This window comes from Physeter macrocephalus, chromosome 1, assembly GCF_002837175.3.
Source record: "Physeter macrocephalus isolate SW-GA chromosome 1, ASM283717v5, whole genome shotgun sequence".
Classification (NCBI taxonomy): domain Eukaryota; kingdom Metazoa; phylum Chordata; class Mammalia; order Artiodactyla; family Physeteridae; genus Physeter; species Physeter macrocephalus.
The window spans coordinates 29,522,398-29,545,211 of NC_041214.2; the positions used below are offsets into that span (position 1 = coordinate 29,522,398).

The 22,814-nt window shown below is 38.8% G+C and overlaps 1 protein-coding gene across 3 annotated transcripts in view; it reads left to right on the top strand.

Moving 5' to 3' along the window:
* PIK3CB (phosphatidylinositol-4,5-bisphosphate 3-kinase catalytic subunit beta) overlaps positions 1-22,814 on the top strand; it is a 202,928-nt gene that overhangs the window by 30,094 nt on the left and 150,020 nt on the right. For all 3 annotated transcript variants that reach the window (XM_024131871.3, XM_028489344.2, XM_028489340.2), the window contains exon 2: positions 17,329-17,433. The gene's annotated coding sequence lies outside the window, so the exon portion shown is untranslated. The remainder of the gene's footprint in view (positions 1-17,328; positions 17,434-22,814) is intronic.

A 22,814-nucleotide genomic window follows, 5' to 3' on the forward strand; every position in this document is an offset into this window, starting at 1 on the left:
ATTATTCATTTTTGTCAGGAGAACCATGGAAATGATATTGTATATCCCTCAGCATATGCGTGATGGCAGTTCATTCCATTGTTGGTCATTTTAACTTTGATTACTTGATTAAAGTGATGTCAGCCTGATTTCTCCATTTAAAGTTATTAATTTTTGCTTTTGTCATTGACAAGTATTTTCATGGGAGGATACTTTGAGTCCAAGTAGAGACCCTGTTTCTCATCAAACTTTCACCAGTGTTAGCATCCCTTGAGGTTTTTTTTTTTTTTTTTGTACCTGAATTATTATTATCATGGTTGCAAAACGGTGATAAACGTTTAAAGGCCAGCAAAAAGGCAAAGCTGACTTCCACTTCAGCATCCAGTTAACAAAGTAGAAAAAACAATTCTTTCTTATATATATGTTAATAATATAAAAGCAAGCCTAAAAAGGCAAGGGGTAAATTGTATAGAAAAGGATAATAAATTTAGATCCTCCCCAAGAGTATAATTTTTAAGAGAAAATGTTACAGTAAGGGGTAATTCTTTTATTTTTAAATTTTTACATTTTATTTATTTATTTTTGGCTGCGTTGGATCTTCGTTGCTGCATGCAGGCTTTCTCTAGTTGCAGCAAGTGGGGGCTACTCTTCGTTGTAGTGCATGGGCTTCCCATTGCGGTGGCTTTTCTTGTTGCCGAGCATGGGCTCTAGGCACGTGGGCTTCAGTAGTTGTAGCACGCAGGCTTCAGTAGTTGTGGCTCATGGGCTCTAGAGCGCAGGCTCAGTAGTTGTGGCGCATGGGCTTAGTTGCTTCACGGCATGTGGGATCTTCCTGGACCAGGGCTCGAACCCGTGTTCCCTGCATTGCCAGGCGGATTCTTAACCACTGTGCCACCAGGGAAGCCCAAGGGGTAATTCTTGAGAAGTTAAGATTGGATTGTGAATTACGGAATGATAAAAGCATGTTTGAGAATCTGAAGGCAGAGGTAGTTTAAAAAAATTTTTTTAGGACAATGTTAGGTTTACAGAAAAATTACAAAGATTGTCCAGAGTTCCCATATACTCTGCATCCAGTTTCTCCTATTATCAACATTACTGTGGTACATTTGTTACATTTAACAAACCAGTGTTGATAAATTGTTATTAACTGAAGTCCATATTTTATTCAGATTTCCTTGGTTTTTACCTAATGTCTTTTTTCTGTTTTCGCATTTTGTCCGGGATACCACATTGCATTGAGTTGCTGTATTTCTTTAAAGGTCCTCTTAGCTGACAGTTTCTCAGACGTTCTTTATTTTTGAACACCTTGACAGTTCTGAGGAATACTGATCAGGTGTTTTTGCACAGTATCCTTCAATTGGATCTCTCTGATGATTTTTAAAAAATGATTAGACTGTAGTTATGACTTTTTGGGAGGAAGACTACAGAGATAAAGTGCATTTTCATCACATACTATCAACATGACTTACATTGTTGATGTTGAGGGTGATCACCTGGCTGATATGGTGTTTGTCAGGTTTCTCCATTGTAAAGTTATTGTTTTCTTCCCCTTTTCATCTTATGCTCTTTGAATGAAAGGCACTGTGTGCAGCCCATGCTTAAGGAGAGGGGAGTTGTGCTCCATCTCTTTGAGGGGGGTGCGTATCTACATAAATTACTTGAAATTCTTCTGCATGGGATATACATCTCCTTCCCAACTCCCGTTTATTTGTTTGTTTAGTCATTTATATTAGTGTGGACTTGTGGATTTTTATACTTATTTTTATACTTTAGGTTATAATTCAATACTACTTAATTTTGTTGTTCAAAATGTTACAGCTTGGCCACAGGGAACTTTTTCAGTTGGCTTCTGTGTCCTTTTGACGTTGTTGTTGTTTTAGCACTTTCTTACTTTCTTGTACCACAAGATGTTCAGGGCTTATCTTGTTTCTTTCCTTCTTCACTCCTAGGATCAGTCATTTCTCCAAGGGGCGCTGGTTCCTTTCATTGGAGGATGTATTTAGAAACTAAGATCTGAGCATTGTGTGCTTATTACTACTAGGGTATCGTTGCTTCTAGGCCTTCTTGGCTGACAGAGCAAGGAAATATGTGAATATCTGAACCTGTGAATATATAATTTCTATGGATAGTTCTTTTATTTTGTTTATTAGTTTTTAATTTTTAAATTTTTGGCCATGCTGCGTGGCATGTGGGGTCTTAGTTCCCCTATCAGGGATCAAACCCATGCCCCCTGCAGTGGAAGCATGGAATCTTGACCACCAGGGAAGTCCCTTGTTTTTAAAATTTTTAGTTATTTAAAATTTTAAAACATTTTTAATAAATATTTTTATTTTTAACCATCTCATTCCATGTTAAACTAAACATGAGTTTCTACTGTTTCCAACTCTAAACCATCCCAGCTTCTTGTTGCTTAACTGTCCCACTGCAATGGTAAGTAACCTGGCTTTTGGTTTTCTTAACAGTGTTTTTCACAGAATAGAAGTTTTTAATTTTAATTAGTCCAACTTACCATTTTCCCCCCAATGGATTGTACTTTGTTTTTCTTTCTTTCTTTTTAAAAATTTTTTGGCCATGCCATGCAGCACGTGGGATCCTAGTTCCTCAACCTGGGATCGAACCCGTGCCCCCTGCATTGGAAGGGCGGAGTTCTAACCACTGTACCTCCAAGGAAGTCCCTGGATCCTGCTTTTGATGTTGGCTGGAAAACTCATAGTGAAACCCAAGGTCATGTAGAGTTTCTCCTGGAAGTTTCATAGCTTTGCATTTTACATCAGAAATAGCTTTTTGAGCTTCTTTTAAGTGAGAGATTTTTACTAGTTGAATAAGTAATATATTTTGGCTTTTTTTTTCTCCCTTTAATTTTTTTGGATGGGATATAGATGTCAGTCTTAAGTTTCATGGTTAGAAATGGTGAAATGAAATTTTAGAACTTCTTTAGAGGTGAATAAAAAGTTCTAATAATTTCAGAATTGAAATATCATGTCATATGGAGAAAATAAATCCATCTTTTCCCAGCCGTTACTCTGATTGAGGGTACAAGACATATATAGTAAAAATCAACATTAAGAGACAGCATATAGGGCCTTCCCTGGTGGTGCAGTGGTTAGGAATCCTCCTGCCAACGCAGGGGACACGGGTTCGATCCCTGGTCCAGGAAGATCCCACATGCCGCGGAGCAACTAAGCTTGTGGCCACAACTACTGAGCCCATGCACCACAACTACTGAAGCCTGCGTGCCTAGAGCCCGTGCTCCACAAGAGAAGCCACTGCAGTGAGAAGCCCACGCACTGCAACGAAGAGTAGACCCCGCTTGCCGCAAGTAGAGAAAGCCCGCGTGCAGCAGTAAAGACCCAAGGCAGCCAAAAATAAATAAATAAATAAATTAAAAAAAAAAAAAAAGAGAGACAACATATAGGGTAATGTTTAATTGTGTTTTAAAAAACCCTAAAATTCTGAGGAGACCAAGGTCAATGTGAGCTACACTAGTAAGGGAAGGCATCCTGGAAGCCAGACTTGAATTTGGTCTTGAAGGACTTGGCAGTAAAACTTTCTTAATTGAGGGGATGGACAAAATGTAGATTGTAGGCAGTAAGGGAGCTAGTGGGGAAAGACAGATGGAGATAATCTTGGCTGATGAGGAAAGGGGAAAAAGGATGGAAGGAAAGAAAGGAGACACATGTGAGGTGTGTGTGTTTGCATTCAGAGGTGAAAGATCCGATTGGTAGAGGGGATTGAAAATGCCCTTTCCTGTACTTGGCAGGAATCAGATGCCTCAAGTACAGGAATTAGATGCCTCAAGGTGCTGGATTTTGTGGTTTTTAAAAAAAATTTATTGTTTTTGAACAAGTAGTACACTCCTATGATTCAAAATTCAAAAGGAAACAAAGAGTGTACAGTGAAGTCTCCTTTCTGCCTGTCTCCCAGCTACCCAATTTGCATTCCTTGAAGCAACCAGTGATTACAAATGCATTTTTCCTAAGTGCTGTATAAGCAAATATATTTGTATTTATATATCCCCCTTCCTTTATTTAAAGAAACAAAAACATAGCATTCTCTAAACATTGTTCTGCATATTGCTTCCCCCCCACGCTTAATGTACCTCTACTTAATGTAATGTGTCAACTCATTCATTCCTGGGGTGCCTCTTTCTGCTGAGCATGTATAGTTATCATGTGGCTGAGTGAATGAAACAGTGATAGTCCTCTGAATGTTTCTTTTCAAGTCTGAAAATCACTGAAGATTTTATAAACAAACCACATATGTGCTTATAATTGTGTGTTAACATATCTATCTCTTAGTCTATATAGAAACTGTTGCCCTGCTGATCGAATTAAGGAAATCCTGATTCTTTTTGTAAGGGGAAGAATCATTTTGAAATGGGAAGTGGACTTCCTAATGCTGATTTTAATACTTACTGAGTTTTCTTTTTTTGTTTTTAAAGAACTGGCTCTGGGGGCTTCCCTGGTGGCACAGTGGTTGAGAGTCTGCCTGCTGGTGCAGGGGACACGGGTTCGAGCCCTGGTCGGGGAAGGTCCCACATGACGCAGAGTGGCTGGGCCCGTGCGCCACAACTACCGAGACTGCGCTTTAGAGCCCGCAAGCTACAACTACTGAAGCCCACGTGCCTAGAGCCCGTGCTCTGCAACAAGAGAAGCCACTGCAATAAGCCCGTGCACCACAACGAAGAGTAGCCCCCACTCGCCACAACTAGAGAAAGCCTGCACACAGCAACAAAGACCCAAGGCAGCCAAAAATAAATAAATAAATAAATAAATTTATTTTTTTTAAAAAAAGAACTGGCTCTGGAGTCAAACCGCCAAGCTTTTTAAAAAAAATTTATTAAATTTATTTTTTTGGCTGCATCGGGTCTTAGTTGCAGCAATCAGGATCTTTCGTTGTGGCGCGCGGGCTCCAGAGCACGTGGGCTCCAGAGCACGTGGGCTCTGTAGTTTGCGGCATACAGGCTCTCTAGTTGAGGTGCATGAGCTCAGTAGTGTGGCGTGCGGGCTTATTTGCCCCGCGGCATGTGGGATCTTAGTTCCGTGACCAGGGATTGAACCCGCGTCACTTGCATTATAAGACGTATTCTTTACCACTGGACTACCAGGGAAGTTCCCTTACTGAGTTTTCTAAAGGCTGGTGCTCAAAGTATGCTAGGAAAGAAATTGCAGAAATTAAGAATTCTTAAGGAATTGTGTGTCATGCATTTAATGACCAGATTTTAGCTAATTTTATAGAGATGTTCTTAACAGTTGGTGAGAATATCAAATGAGAATAATAATCATTGTTGTATCCACTTAATTTAAAGGCCATATGAGGCTTTTCTTTTTTTGAGGGGGGGTGCGTCAGGTGGCAAGCAGGATCTTAGTTCCCCGAACAGGGATTGAACACATGCCCCCTGCATTGGGAGCTCGGAGTCTTAACCACTGAACCGCCAGGGAAGTCCCTGAGGCTCTTTTTGAATAGGTCACATAAAAAATAAATAAAAATGAGAATATGGTGAAATTGTAGTGAACATAATGGATAATAGTTTCTCTCTCCTTCAGAAAAAAAGCCTGTTTTCTTTTTTTTTTGGCCATGCCACGTGGCTTGCGAGATCTTAGCTCCCCGGCCAGCGATCGAACCCAGGCCCAGGCCGTGGCAGTGAAAGCGCTGAGTCCTAACCACTGGACCACCAGGGAACTCCCGGAAAAGTCTGTTTTCTAAACTATGCCATTATTATTGTTCTGTGAACCTTGTTGTAAGAGTATACCAAAGTGAATGTCTTTTTTTTTAGATTTTGGTAGCTATTTTATTTATTTATTTTTGGCTGTGTTGGGTCTTCATTTCTGTGCGAGGGCTTTCTCTAGTTGGGGCGAGCGGGGGCCACTCTTCATCGCGGTGCGTGGGCCTCTCGCTTTCGTGGCCTCTCTTGTCGCGGAGCACAGGCTCCAGACGCGCAGGCTCAGTAGTTGTGGTGCACGGGCCTAGTTGCTCCGTGGCATGTGTGATCTTCCCAGACCAGGGCTCGAACCCGTGTCCCCTGCATTGGCAGGCAGATTCCCAACCACTGCGCCACCAGGGAAGCCCAAGTGAATGTCTTTGTGTGGTACCATATTTACAGGTTGTGGTGCCAGTGAAAAATATGTCATGATTTTAACTACTAAAAGTTTAAGTGATCTGCTTTTATAAAACATAATAGGAACTGGGAAATTATTTTAATGACTATTTTCTAAAATAGTCACGTGGCTTTTTCTCTTTAAGAGGTCAAGTAATTTGTCTAGAAAATGTGGTAACAGTATTAACCTGTGTTGTAAGTGATTTAACAGTAATTGCATGCTTTGCTAATATGATGTGGAATACTAGTGAGCTGACTCTGGTCAAAATTCAGACCTTTGGAATGTCAGATTTGTTCTTCCAGGAGTTTGGGGCTTTCCCAGGCACGCAAGGTAGAGACTTCCTGAAAATTATGGCAGAGAGCCTCTGCATTTTAGAGCTTTATTTTACAGTTGAGAATGGAGACCTAGAGAAGGAGGCCGCCACCTCTAGTGTGTGCAGGCTGCAGTGGCTTCCCTAGGGCCACAGGCTCCTTTAGCTCTGCATTGAATTTACCCTTCATGCTTGAGAATTGTTCCAGGAGCTTTTCTCATCGACTTGGTTAGTGTGACATCCCACCCTAACCCCATCCCAGGCCTTACTTTAAAAGGATTTCTTTTTCCCTGGCACAAGTACTTCTTCAGATACCCAGTTAATGAACAAACCTAGAGATGTTGGTTGAGCATTGAGGTATTGGGCTAGGTATAAGTGAGAGAGGCAAATATGTGTCCTATCTTCAATGATGTTATGATGTTGTTGTTTAATTGGATTGGGAGGGTGATGTTCATTCATAGAAATGAAAGGAGGCATTGATTTGAAATCAATGCAAATAAAGACAGGAAAATATGTTTTTCATATTCTAATTTGGTTGACAAAATTTTAAGAAATTCATAAGCTGAGAATACCTGTTTGATCCTTAGTCATCCATCACTGGCACTCTTCCTACCTTGACACCAACCCCCCCTCCCCCGTTTTTTTTTAAAACAGTGGTTTAATTGTCTTGTTGCAGAGGTGATACTTTTATTTAGTCAGAAGGCTGGAGCGGTGGGTGTTTGTTTATAGTCTAAGATGCTTTTTAGGATGTTCTTTTCTTTTTCCCTCAGGGCTGAACTTTGGAAAGTTCTAATCTAGTATGATTATGCCAGGTCTGAATGTATCCTTTATTCTACTTCTAGCATTGCTGTCAATTTATCATAAGATTTTTCTTTTATACATTTCTGTTAGCTGAAGAGTTAGCCATGGAAAATCTGCTTCATTCACATATACCTTTATCTATTAGAGTGTGTGAATATTTTCCTATATTTACCATTTATTCATGGAATGTTTATTGAGAAGATATATGCTTATGCTGTATGAGGCACTGGGGATGCAAAGTTGAAGAAAGGTCATGGCTTGAAGGAACTTTAAGAGAGACAGACAAATGAACAGATAATTCTAATACTGTGTGTTACGTGCAAATGATAGAGCCTCTTCAGGGTATTGTGGGAGGCATAGAATGGAGCAGTGGTTCTCAAAGTACAGTCTGGGGACCTCTGGAGGTCCCTGAGCTCTTTCTCAGAGATCTGCAAGGTCAAAACTATTTTCATAGCTTAAGACATTTTTTGCTTTTCTTTTGCCCTTGTTTATGAATATAAGATGGAGTTTGCCAGAGGCAATATAAATTGTGATATCTCAATAGATTGGGTGCAAAGCAGAGATGAGAATCTAGCTGTCTTCTATTAAGGCAGACGTTAAGGAGATTTGCAGAAGTGTAAAATTGTATCTTCTCACTAAAGGTTTTCTTTGAAAAATATGGTTTTAAAACTAAAATATGTTTAAAAATAAAATGTTTTTAAGTAAACATTTAATAGGTTTACTATTTTTTACATGAATAAAAATTTAAAATCCTTGGATTTAATTTCAAATTCAGTAAATATTGGTAGATATAACCTACATAGACAAGAGCTTTTGAGTCCTCAGTAGTTTTTGAGTGTGAAGGGAAGTTGAAACCAAAAAGTTTAAGAACCACTGGAATAGAAATTTCTAAACTGGTCCTCAGGAGAGAGGTGGGCAAGGAAATAGTCCTGTGGGAGGTGATACCAGGGCTTAGTCACAGGTGTTTAAAAAACTGCCAGCTGTAATGTAAAGAGGGAGGGAGTTTCAGAAGATAGGTAGGAAGAGGTGGATCACAGAAGGCCTTGTATGCCAGACTGAGAAGTTTGTTTCTTCTCCCATAGTCAGAAATAATAGTTTCTAAAATATGTTAATTTCTAACCTTACGTATGAAGTGCTTTTGGAAGCTATTTTACTATATATGTATTTTTAAATATAAGGAGGTTAGAAGATTGTGTTTTTGATTTTATTTGCTAAATTGGCTGTCAGCATTTTGTATATCAAGGGTGTTCTTTGCTTACAATACTACTTAACATTGACAACAGGTGAATAATCTGTGACTTCAAGTCCTTAAAGAAATTATTGTATTTCCTATAAAATGTGGGTTTCAGGTAACCATTTGTCAGTGATACCAAATTCTTGTAAACTGTTTTTAATATGTCAGTTATGGTTGTAAGTTAATACTGACAGACTTTCTTCTGAACCTAGAGATTAAGTTAATAAGAAAACTCAGAGCCTAATGTTCAAATAGAGGGCCAATGAGAAAATATTAGAAAAGCATATATCTGATAAGGAATATATATAATAATATAAAGAACATTTACAACTCAATGATAAAAATTTAAATAAGCCAACTTAAAAATGGGCAAATAGGACTTCCCTGGTGGCGCAGTGGTTGAGGGTCCGCCTGCCGATGCAGGGGACACGGGTTCGTGCCACAGAGTGGCTAGGCCCTTGAGCCACGGCCGCTGAGCCTGCGCTCCGCAACGGGAGAGGCCACAACAGTGAGAGGCTCGCGTACCACCAAAAAAAAAAAAAAAAAAAAAGAAAAAAAAAGGGCAAATAAACTGGTTTGAATAAATGTTTTTCCAAGGAAGATATAAAAATGGCTAATAAGCACATGAACAGTTGCTCAACATTATCAGTCATTAGGGAAATGTAAATTGAAACCATAATGAGATGCACTTCACATTACAAGTATGGCTATAATCAAAAGATGGACAATAACAAATGTTGCATGTGGATTTGGAATCCTCATACATTGCTGGTTGGATTGTAAAGTAGTGCATCTGTTTTGGGAAAGCAGTTTGTCAGTTCCTTAAAAAGTTAAACAGAATTACCATATGGACACAGCAATTCCACTGCTAGGTTTATAGTCAAGAGAATTGAAACACATGTTCATACAAAAACTTGTACATGAGTGTTCAAATTAGTCTTATTCACAATAGCCAAAAAGTGGAAACAACCCAAATGTCCACAGCTAATGAATGGATAAGCAAAATGCATTTTATCCATACAATGGAATAGTATTCAGTCTTAAAAAGGAATGCAGTTATTATACATGCTGCAGTATGGATGTTCCTTGAAAACATTATGCTAAGTCAAAGAAGCCAGTCACAGAAGACTATGTATTGTATGATTCCATTTATATAAAATGTCCAGAATAGGCAATTCCATGGAGAAATATTTGAAACAATTTCAGACTTAATAGAAAAGTTTAAAAAATAATAGAGAGTTAAAGTTATATGGATTACAAGCTATCCTCAAGACTTTTCGTATTTTCCTGTGGAAGAAAAAAACATGTAAATAATAAATGAGAATTGCAAGTACTATTAAGTATTATGAAGGTAGTAAAGTGGTAGGGAATGAACCAGGTTACAATCTTAATTGTGGTGGTACACAGGAAACTTCTTAGAAGAGGTAACTTTTGAATTGAGACATGGTTGTTAGAAGGTGGCAGATGGCCTGGGGCAGAACATTCTAAACTGAAAGAATAGCAAGTACAAAAGCACTAAGTTAGGAACAAAATAAGTGTGAGAGGAACAAAAAGCAAATCATTATGACTAGAAAGAAGTCAGTGAGGAAGAATGGAAGATGAGGTAGAGGTAGACAAGTACCAGATCATAAAAGGTCTTTGTAGTGCATAGTTGCAACTTAGGTAGGGTTACAGTGGGAAGTTTTGGAAGGTTTTAAGCAAACAGTTGGAGTAATCTGATTTCTGCTCTGTGAGGTACATTGTAGTTACTCTGACAGAGACAAACTGTAGAGCAGCTAGAATGGAGGCAGAGACTGATTAGGAGGGTGTTGAAGCAGAACAGCCCAGAAATGCTGATAAGTGGCTTAGACCAACGGTCCCCAACCTTTTTGGCACCAGGGACCCGTTACGTAGAAGACAATTTTGCCACGGAGGGTTGGGGAAGGGGGTGGTTTCAGGATGATTCAAGCGCATTACATTTATTGTGCACTTTATTTCTATTATTATTACATTGTAATATATAATGAAATAATTATACAACTCACCATAATGCAGAATCAGTGGGGCCTTGAGCTTGTTTTCACTTGCCATTCACTGTTAGGGTTTTGATATGAATCTGCAAGCAATTGATTTATTATGGTCTCTGGGCAGTCAAACCTCTCTCTAATGATAATCTGTATTTGCAGCCACTCCCCAGCACTAGCATCACTGCCTCAGCTCCACCTCAGATCATTAGGCATTAGGTTCTCATAAGGAGCGAGCAACCTAGATCCCTTGCATGTGCAGTTCACAGTAGGGTTTGCTCTACTATGAGCGTCTAATGCTGCTGCTGATCTGACAGGAGGCGGAGCTCATGTGGTAATGCGAGCGATGGGGAGTGTGGCTCTAAATACAGATGAAGCTTTGCTTGCTTGCCCGCCTGCCACTGTGCAGCCCGGTTCCTAACAGAGCATGGACTGGTACCGGTCCATGGCCTGGGGGTTGGGGACCCCTGGCTTAGACTGAGGCTATGTCAGGGACAGTGGGAGTGTTGGTTGAGTTTGATATGTTTTGGCTGGTAGAGTCAGTTTTTCTTGTTTTTTTGTCTGAGATGTTGTTTGAGGGGGAGCAGAACAGGAGGATATCAATAGTTTACACTGTTAAAATATTGGAAACAATCTAAATACCCATAAACAGTGGTATATCTACACAGTGAAGTACAGTCCAGATGTAAAAAAAGAATCAGGAAGATCTCTATGAACTGATACAAAGTAATTTCCAGGATTGTTAAAGAAAAAAAGCAGAGTACAAAAAAATAACTATCTTTTAGGTTAACTAGGATGTATTTAAAAGACATCCTTAAAGTTTGCTTTTCTTCTTGTTTCCCAGCTTTTGCCAGTATTTGATAAAATTTGAAAACCCGTTTTGAATTGTAAACACCTGTCTGTCGCACAATTCTTAGGTGTATTTGAATAGTTGATTATTCTGTTCTCTGCTTCCTTTTCCTCAAGCCACATGGGACAGCCCTTATTGGAACGTCTGTATCAGTTAGTGTTTGAGACTCTGGGAGAAATGCTTGGTCCCTATAACGCTGTCTACCTTCTTAGAAAATGTTATATATACTTATTTCTTGTTATCATTATATCTCATAATTTCTTTAAAACAAAAATGAATAAAAGTTCATAAAAATTTAGGACTCCAACGTCAGCGCAGTGGAAGCATGGATTCTTAACCACTGGACTGCCAGGGAAGTCCCTTTATTAACTTTTAATAGACATACTTAACTTTTTACATAGTTTTATGTAACACTTCTAAAGTGACTGAGATGTTTTCTTAATATTTTCAGTGATTCTATATGTATGAAAGCTTTACATCTAAGATACTGATATATTTCAGTAAGGAAAAGTGTTATTGGAGTTGCTGTTTTCTTCAAAACAGGGACTGAATGAAGTAAAATGCCTTTGGGGTTAAGCAGAACGTTAAGTGGGATTTTAGCTACACGTATAGTTTCTTTAATTCATTCAGTGAACATTTTTGATTACCTGCCCTAATCAAAGGCATTTTGCAGGTACTTGGATTGTAAATATGAATATGACTCTCTACTTGTTCTGATGGATCCACAGTCTTGCAGGGGAGATAAGCAAACTAATATTTGTAATGCACTGTAATAAATGAGTTACATACAAGTCACAGCAGGATCCCATGGGAGTAAGCTTTTGGGGGTCAGAAAGGGCTCTAGAGAAAATTCCACCTGAACTGGTGTAGGTGCATAGGAGCTGGCCTGATGGACAGACAGCAGCATCTGCACAGAGGCTTGCACCCCAAACTCTCTCATACTTAATCTTGTTACCAGAATTTAGTCAAATAGTGTCTTGCATTTTAGGTAAATGAGAGATGGATGATATAATTCAGTATGGAGGACAATTCAGTATAGGGATTATCTCATTGTTTTAGTTTAAGGAGGAGATATTATTGGCGGCAAACACTAGATGCTTCCTTTTTGTACATTCCCTTATTTATTAGACCATGATTTAGTTGTTAGGGTGAATTACTGGTGAGTAGAAAAGACTAACCCCTGGACTTACAGGTGAGAGTGTGAGAATCCTTAGGTGAGGCTTTTGTTCAGAAGAGACATGAGGCTTTATATAACTAGGGGAGAGGAGGTTGATCCTGACTCTGAGAGAGGCAAAATGGAATTTTGGAGGAAACATACTTTCTCAAGGAAACTAGTATTAGAGATCTTGGGCTGATGACTTAGGCCAGATAGATGTGTTCACACTACAGACTTCAGTGAGATGGATAATGTTGTTGCCTCAGTTACAGAGACAGTAAAAGAATAGTTTTTGTCATCGTGTGTGTATGTTGATAGTATTTGGACCCTATTTTGGTTTATTAATTTACTAATCTATGTATACTAGTAATAGATTCCCATGGGATTAAAAACCTTTTCAATGTAAGAAAGTTAAACAGTAGAAACTCTCCCACCTCTAGCCCTCAGCCACCCTGTTCCTATTTACTGCATTCCTCCAACACTCCACTCTGTCCTGGAAACTATTTATTAGCCTCTTATGTATTCTTGTAGAGTATCTTTACATAAATAAAGGCAATAAAAGTACAGACACTTTTTCCTATCCAAAAAACTCACCAACTCCAAAGGTAGCGTATTGTACCTGTTGTTCTGCAGATTGGTCTTCTTACCCTCCCCTTTGTAGATTGTGTTTTTTACTTAATAGTGGAGATCTTTACCAAAGATCTTTCCATAGAGTATATAGTTTTGTTTTGTTTCTTAACTTGTATGATTTCCCTTTGGATAATTTATTTAACCAATTCCCTGTTGGTAGACGTTTGGCTTGTTTCTGGTTTTTTATTATTGTAACGGTATTGCAGTGAACTACCTTGTACATGTCGCATTTTGCCCATATGCAAGTATATAATTATGGAATAAATTCAGATGTGGTTATTACTAATAAAAGGCCATATATCTTTGTAATTTTGATAGATATTGCTAAATTGCCCTTATGTTTGGACCCTGACTCTCCCACCAATGAAAAATGTGTTTCTCTCCCCCTTCCCCAGCTTTATTGAGATTTAATTGACAAATAACATCGTGTAAATTTAAGGTATACAATGTAATGATTTGATACAGGCATAAATTGCAAAATATTTACCACAATAAGGTTACATAATTCACATACTTACCATTATGTTGTTGTTATGTCGGATGACGTGTATCTTTTCACAGCCTTGCCAACAATGTACCATGGTAAACAGGTTGAAAATTGTGTAGTTAAAAAAATTTTTTTTTTGGCTGTGTTGGGTCTTCGTTTCTGTGCGAGGGCTTTCTCTAGTTGCGGCAAGCGGGTGCTACTCTTCGTTGCGGTGCACGGGCTTCTCATTGCGGTGGCTTCTCTTTGTGGAGCACAGGCTCTAGGCGTGCGGGCTTCAGTAGTTGTGGCACGTGGGCTCAGTAGTTGTGGCTTGAGGGCTCTAGAGCACAGGCTCAGTAGTTGTGGTGCACGGGCTTAGCTGCTCCGCGGCATGTGGGATCTTCCTGGACCAGGGCTCGAACCTGTGTCCCCTGCATTGGCAGGTGGATTCTTAACCACTGCACCACTAGGGAAGCCCTAGAAGAGTACTTTTGCTTGAACAGGGACCAGAGATAGAACCTGTGTAGGGGTTTTGGTTTCATCATGTGCTGTTCTCAGTGCTTGGATGAACTTTTGAAGTTCTCCCCCCACCCCTTTAAAGTTTAATGGATATTTGTCCAGAACTTTTTTCTTCTAATAAATGCTGCTTGCTTTCTTTTCACAGTAAAGTTGTGAGTGGTTCTTCATGTGTAAGGTTGTTAATAACATTGTTTTTACCTAAAGGATGATTAGGAACTTTAGGAATAAAGTTTATTGAATTCTGTGTTTGAAGAAATCAGAGTAATTTTGTTGACTGTCCAAGAAGACTAAGCAGTATACTTACATTCATTATTAACCTATATTGTGTCAAATTGGTTATTATTTTTTGCTTTCCTTTTCTCTTTTCCCTTTTAAATAGACATTTTTTAAGAGCAGTTTTAGTTTTACAGTAAAATGGAACAGGAAGCACGTAGAGTTCCCATTTATCCCAGTCATCCCCCCCTGCCCCGCCCAGCCTCCTCAGCTGTCAACATATTGCACCAGAAAGTTGGTTATTTTTGAGTTGACTAATTACCTTACTTTTGGGAAAGTAAACAGTCTGATACATTTTGACATCGTTCTAAAATTTGTTTTATAACATTCCTTTCACTTTAAAAGCATATTATTGACCTTATTTCAAAAGAAAGGAAGCTAAGACTAGAATTATATTATTTGCTTCCTAGCCAAATTTTATTTTGAAGGTTCCAAATGAAAAAGATTTTCAACTTTAATAACAACAATCATGCTCTTTTGATTCCTACTAATTTAATGAAACTTGAAGATTGTTCAGCCTTTTCTCCCTTTTTTTTAAACATAAAATGTTCTAACCAGATGGTTGAAATTTTTTATTAAAATTTCTGACTTGGAGTATTACTGACAAATGTAAACAATTCCAGACTTGGCATGTGGCACAAGTTCCAGTCCAATTTGGTTTTTAAAAATTAATTAATTAATTAATTAGTTTGGCTGCGTTGGTTTTAGTTGCGGCACGTGGGATGTTCCTTGCGGTGCGTGGGCTCTTTGTTGTGGTGAATGGGCACCAGAGCATGTGGGCTCAGTAGTTGCGGCGCGCCGGCTTAGTTGCCCTGCAGCATGTGGGATCTTAGTTCCCTGACCAGGGATTGAACCTGCGTCCCCTGCATTGGAAAGGTGGATTCTTAACCACTGGACCACCAGGGAAGTCCCTTCAATCCAATCTGAGTGGGCTTGCCCAGAAATGAATTCAATGATAATGATTAGGACGCTACTATCACTAAGGTCATAAAGTCCTGAAATGTTGTTTGTGAAGAATGGGACATAATGGCTGAGAGGAGAGAGCTGTAAGCTCACTTATCCTTGGAAAGCACTCATGAAAGGGCTCAGATGAAAAGGCAAAGCCGTAAAGTTTTATGAGGGCTATAGGATTTTCTCAGTGAGCCAGAAAAGTGACTCAAAAAATGATTGATATTTTTGACTACATTAAAATTAATGTCCATCTAAAAACACTGTAAGGAAGATGAAAAGATAAACCACAAACTTGGGAGGAAAATTGTAATATATGTAATAGAGAATTAGTGTCCTGAACAGGGCCACCTTTATGGATGTACAACCTGTGCAGTCATACAGGGCCCCACACTTATTTTAATGCTAAGCTGTTACTGTCTTGAAATTAATTTTTGAATAAGTGGCCCTGCTTTTTTATTTTGTACTGGGCACTGCAAATTATGTAGCCAGTCCTGGTCCTGAATATACAAAGCATATTATTTCATAAGAAAAAGACAATCCAATAAAATTGTCTAAAAACTGTGAACAAAAGAATGCAGAAAGGAACATGGATCATTAATAAACTTGTGAAAAGGTCTTCAACCTTATTAGATCTTCAACCTAATCAAGTACAAACAGATTACAGTGTGATACCATTTTATGTGTTCTGTATTGCTACAAATTAAGAAATCTGACTCTACCAGGTATTGGAGAAGATGTGTTAGTGATTCATATACTGCTGGAGAATTGGTAAGGTGATTCAATTGAAGACACGTTGGCATTTTTGGTAAACTTGGGAATTTGGATGTCCTATGTATGACTCATCAATTTTCCGCGTCTAGGTTTAAAGCCTTAACCCTAAAGAAATTCTTCTGTAGGTGTACCTAGAGACTTGTATAGTAATGTTGATAAAAGCAAAAAACTAAACCATCCAAATGTTTGTCAACAGAGTAGATAAATACACTGTGGCATATTTATATAGTGAAATACCATATAGAGCAATGAAAATGTAACATGGATAAAGCTTAGAAAAATATTGAGTGAAAAAATTCAAGTCCCCGAAGACTTCATTCACATTTAGAAAAATATTGAGTGAAAAAATTCAAGTCCCCGAAGACTTGGTATGCTATGATAACTTAGCATACCAAGTTATCAAGCTGAAAAAGGGAGCAGGGGACACAGAACTAAACAAAATATTGTTTAAGGACATAATACATATGTGACAAAGTATGTTTTAAAAATTAGTGGAATAATAAATATTTTGGATAAAGGTTGGGAGGAGAGGAGCATGTAGGTAATGTTACTCATGTTCTATGTGGCGTGGTGATTTACAATTTACAGTGTTCATCTTAATGCTTGCTTACATTCATCTTTCCATAATTTTGTGTGTGTCAAATATTACATTAAAGAAGAAAAGGGGAAGAATGAAATAAGCTACTCATGGTTAGCAGCTTATGATCCAGATGGAGGAATGGATTGGGAAATAGAAAGAAAACTAGCATATTACAGAAAAGAGGTTTCAAGAAAGAGGAGGTAATCTATATAAGAGAATTCAGATAGTTGCACAGGACGTCCACTTAACTCCGTTTCAGCTGTAACGTTCTGTAACTTAAATATTGTGGTTTATGTGTTTTCTATATTTTCCCCAGATTTAAAAATACAGTTATAGGGCTTCCCTGGTGGCGCAGTGGTTGAGAGTCCGCCTGCCGTTGCAGGGGACATGGGTTCATGCCCCGGTCCGGGAGGATCCCACGTGTCACGCTGGGCCCGTGAGCCATGGCCGCTGAGCCTGCGCGTCTGGAGCCTGTGCTCCGCGATGGGAGAGGCCACAGCAGTGAGAGGCCCGCGTACTGCAAAAAAACAAAAACAAAAACAAAACCAAAAACAGTTATAAGCAATTATGTCATATAAGTAGTAAAATTATTTTTAATTTAGTCCATTTAGGTGTTAATATCTTTTTTAAAAATTTTTTTAACATCTTTATTGGAGTATAACTGTTTTACAAGTGTTAATATCTTTTATCTTCACCCTTTTTGGCAGCGTATCTTCTAATCTGAAAAAGTCTTCCATGAAAACTTCACTTGTAAAAAATAAGTAATGCCATCTGTTTTCCTAAAAGACTGAAATGGGGGCTATCATTTCAAGGTAAGTATCCAATTTCTTATCTTTAATTACGTATATTATTTTTTCAGAAGTTAAGTATAGAAGGAAGATGTGAATCTTGCTTAGATCCTAAATCTTTTAGTTATTCTGGGGTGGGGATGCGAAGGAAGTCCTAGGCCTTGTTTTAAGATAGTCAGGTATTTAGGATTATGTTTACCACAGATTAAACCCAACTTCATGAAGGAGAGAGGAGGGGTCAGTAGTGTTTAAAGCTTTTTAGAGAGGTTAATTGAAAACTGAGAGCCTTTTGGATTTGGCAGTTAGGAGGTCATTGCTGACCCCAGCAGAGGCCATTTCAGGACAATGTTTGTGGCTGAAAATAAGTTTGCAGTAGAGTAAAGAGTGAAGAGAAGGTGGTAAAGTGAATATTTTAGCTCTTAAGTGATTTATTAAACCAATGTATGGTATGTACTTAGGATGCAGCAGTCATTTCCCCAAGCACTGGAGTTATAGTATGACAATATATATCTTTGTTTAAGCCTGTTGTAGATAATTTAATGCCCAAATATTTTTTCTCCAAATTTATTTAGATATAATTGACATACAACATTGTGTAATTGCTGAACTATCTTATGCCATTTTTTACTCTTCTGTGTGATAAATTACATGGTCTACCCTAGTTATACTGTTAACGAGGGCAGATATTCCCTGCCTGGGGAATGTTAACTTGTGTGTTAGACTGGGCTGATAGTCTAGCAGGCAAGTTAGGTGCTTAGCGGCACTTGTCACTGTGATAAGTGATGCAAAAGTGAAATAGTGACTACCTGAATGAGTGGTGGGAGTGGAAGCTGGTGGTCTGTGAGTTCATTTGGCAGGATAGATTTCAAAGGCAGATTTGTCAGGGAATATGGAAGAAAGAAATCATATATATGAATCCAAGATTTTGAGTGGCCAGAAGTATGATGGTACCATAACATAAGTAAGGAAACCACAAGGAAAGACTGGTTATTAGGGGGCAAGTGGATGGGACTATAACATATGAATCCTGTGAGACACATTTTGATTTTGGAGGTACAGGTAGAACTTTCAGAATATCTCCTTAAATGTGGAAATTTGAGACTAAAATTTAGAAAAAAGATAATTTAGGGCCCGAAGATACAGATTTTGGAGCAATTCACATAGAGTTTAAGCAGTGGAAGTAGATAACATTTCCAGTATCCTAGCAGAGAGAAAAAGGTAAAGCACAGAACTTTAAATGTTGTTAAAAATAATCAGTAAAGGAAAAATAAGAGGAAAGGTATGAAGGTATTGTGTCTTTCTTTGAAGCATAATAAAGAATTTCAAGGAGAGGTTCTTGAGAGGGATGAGATGCTTAGAAAGATTAAGGATTTTAGTACCCTAGAAGGGCATTAAATTTAATTAAATTCAAGAACCCCTCTAGGACATTAATATAACCTAATAATTAATAATTATTAGGTTTATTATGTAATAAAATAAGATAATAATTATTAAGAGGTTCTTGATAACTGAGAGAACAGATTGAGTAGACCAGGATGACTTATAAGAGGTTAAGTAAATGGTTTTACAAAATACAAAAAAGCATGAAGTGTAAAATAGAATGTTTTTCAAGAAGTTTTTGCAGGAAATGAGACAGTGATCATTTTGAAGAGTTAGCCACATAGAAGATATTTTAGCATTAGCACTTGGTATATTTTAGGTGAAAGGGAATGATCCATCAGAGTAGTTTAAATACGTAGAATAGTTTAAATATTAGAGTGATTAATTGCCCGAAGGAGGTAAGAAGGTTTGAGATCAAGGAAGGACCGGGGCAAAGGGCTTAACTCTTACAAAAGAGTAGCAGCCATTCTGCTTAGAAACCAGAGGAAGGGAAGAGGGGATGAATCAAGGAGTTTTTAGGCAAAGAGGAAGAAAACTGTAGAATTTCTTATCCTGCTTTTCAAAATAAGATGGGGATTGAGGTTATCTACAAGGCAAATAGTTAATCAGTGGTGGGTTTGGGATTCTGGAAGGAGAAAACATTTAGGAAAAATGTTGTAATTTCCAACTTCAGCAGATATTCATTGAACACCTGCTTTGTGCCAGGTGTGTTTGTTGCGTCGAGTCTTAGTTGCGGCTCGCTGGCTCCTTAGTTGTGGCATGTGAACTCTTAGTTGAGGCATGCTTGTGGGATCTAGTTCCCAGACCAGGGATTGAAGTCAGGCCGCCTGCATTGGGAGCGTGGAGTCTTAACCACTGGACCATCAGGAAGTCCCTGGATTTGGGCTTTTTAAAATTGTAAAATGTGTGTAACAAAATTGACCAGTTTGACTATTTTTATTTTTTTATGATAAGTTAACACTTGCTATACATGAATTAGGTAAGCTTCTTCATGTGTACAAAGCATCTGAATGTTCAGTTTCATCCGCACAGTATTGCTGACTTTTCTTTACTCAGAGCAGATATAGGGACTGAGATGGATTGAAAGAATAAGTTGGCTCATTTCACATTGTCAAGGGGGCCTTCTGTTGCTGTTGCTTCTATCTGTAAATTGAGAAATGAAATACCCAAGAGTTCTCCCTTTTAAAAAACTTTAGTAAAAAGTGGATTTCCAAATCACATCATGATTGATTGAGAGATGATGTCAGAAGTACAGAAGCAACACTCATGATCAGTTAAAGACCTTTCCCTGGGAATTCCCTGTTAGTCCAGTGGTTAGGACTCCGAGCTTTCACTGCCGAGGGCCCAGGTTCAATCCCTGGTGGGGGAACTAAGATCCCGCAAGCCAAGTAGTGCAGCCAGAAAAGAAAAGAAAATAAAGACTTTTTCCTCTAAATTGAAGGAGGAGGTCTGGTTACTTTGCTCATTGACATTGAATACTAAGAAAAAAACCCCACAGCTATAGAACTCCAAATTGTCTCTAAATCCAGTGCTCCTTAGCTGCCTAAAGCTAGTGAAGTAAAAATACATTAGCCTCACCCTTGACATTTTCAGATTTAACATATTCAAAGATCCTCTGTCATCTCCAAAACACATGATTCCAAATTCTGTCCCAGTAAAATGGCATTTATTACTAGTGCATCATGACAAGTACTCAGCATGAGTGAGCTTAAATAAATGTTAAGCATCTACAACTCTATGTGACTTTATTGTTCTTATTTTACCATAATATTTCATCCTATCAGTAACCTCCCTCTGAAATAAGTAATGAAGGAATTTTATAAATTTCATAAATGAAGGAATCATTAAATTTGGGATATGTACAAATGTGGGCATTTGGAAAGAGCTCAATGTGTTCTTCCTGAACATTGACCATTTTAACTGTTTTAATTTTTGTTTTTTTACTTATTTTTTATTTTTATTTTAATTTTTTGGCTGCTTTGGGTCTTTGTTGCTACGCACGGGCTTTCTCTAGTTGTGGCGAGTGGGGGCTACTGTTTGTTGTGGTATGCGGGCTTCTCATTGCGATGGCGTCTCTTGTTGCAGAGCACGGGCTCTAGGCACGCGGGCTTCAGTAGTTGCAGCACGCGGGCTTAGTAGTTGTGGTTCGTGGGCTCTAGAGCACAGGCTCAGTAGTTGTGACGCACGGGCTTAATTACTCTGCAGCATGTGGGATCTTCCCGGACCAGGGATCAAACCCATGTCCCCTGCATTGGCAGGCGGACTCTAACCAATGTGCCACCAGGGAAGTCCCTAACGGTTTTTAAATGTACAATTCCCTGGCATAAATATATTCACAGTGTTGTGCAATCATCACCACTATCCCTCTCCGCAACTTTTTTATCAGCCCAGTCCCTGATAACCATTATTCTACTTTCCGTTTCTGTGAATTTGCCTATTCTGGGTAGCTCGTATAAATGGAATCATACAATGTTTGTTCTTTCATGGCTGGTTTATTTCACTTAGCATAATGTCCTCAAGGTTCATCTGTGTTGTAGCGTGTATCACAGTGTCCTTTTAAAGCTGAATAATATTCCATTGTATGTACATACCATATTTTGTTTATCCGCCCATCTATTGAGGGAAATTTGAGTTGTTTCCACCTTATGGCTATTGTTAAGAATACTGCTATGAACATGGGTATACAAATATCTGTGTGACTTCCTCCCTGCTTTTAATTCTTTTGGATATATACCCAGAAGTAGAATTGCTGGATCATATGGTAATTTTGTTTAAATATTTTAAGAACGGCTATGTTTTCTTCCACAGTGGTTGCACCATTTTACATTCCCACCAGTAATATACAAGGGTTACAATTTCTCCACATCTTTGCCTGGATTTGGTTTATAGTTTGTTTTTGGTTTTGAACAGTGGAATGTTTTAAGTATATTTATTTCCTTCAAAGAAGGTTTATCTTAGATCATTTTCTAGTAGGTTTATTTATTTATTTTTAAAAAATTTATTTATTTTTTGCGGTACTCGGGCCTCTCACTGTTGTGGCCTCTCCCGTTGCGGAGCACAGGCTCTGGATGTGCAGGGCCAGCGGCCATGGCTCACGGGCCCAGCCGCTCCGCGGCATGTGGGATCTTCCCGGACCGGGGCACGAACCCGTGTCCCCTGCATTGGCAGACGGGCTCTCAACCACTGCGCCACCAGGGAAGCCCTCTAGTAGGTTTAGAAGTAACACATCCTCCTGCTCTGCTATAAGGTCAGAACTGGTAAAGAAAGTTGTCACCTGGTTAAATTTTAGTGAGAGATACTCACAGGAATTAAAATTATGGACCCTTGAAAAGAATTCATTGCCAAAAACTTATGGTTATTCTGTCTATGTAACCTGGCTGTGGTGTTTAATGTACCAAATACCTTCACTTGACTTAGGAGAAAGCTGTGTGTTTTGATTACTGGGCAGGAATAACTATGATCTCCCAGGATTGGACAAGGTGATTAAATGAGATAGAATGCTTCCCCCCCCTCCAAAGGATACACTTGAAAATTGGAAATTTTATAAGGAGGTGGAGAAATTTTCATCATGCTGTTGTCTGTGTAACAGTTGGGAAAAGACATTCCTTGTTCAGATGGATAGTAGACTGATAAAAGTTATTAAGGGAAAAAAAAAAGGTGCTGATGGGATTACAGCTCCTGCAGAGAGGATTTTGAAGCTTTGTACCTTGTTTGCAATTGTCATTAAGATTTGGAAATTTTGAAATTGATCATATTCATGGTTCAATATTGTTATAGTTGTGCTTTTCCTTGGTAAATCATGTTTTAATTTGAAAAAGTTTACTTTAGGGCTTCCCTGGTGGCGCAGTGGTTGAGAATCCGCCTGCCGATGCAGGGTACACTGGCTCGTACCCCGGTCCAGGAGGATCTCGTGTGCCGCCGGGCGGCTAGGCCCGTGAGCCATGGCCGCTGAGCCTGCGCGTCTGGAGCCTGTGCTCTGCAACGGGAGAGGCCACAACAGTGAGAGGCCCGCGTACCACAAAAAA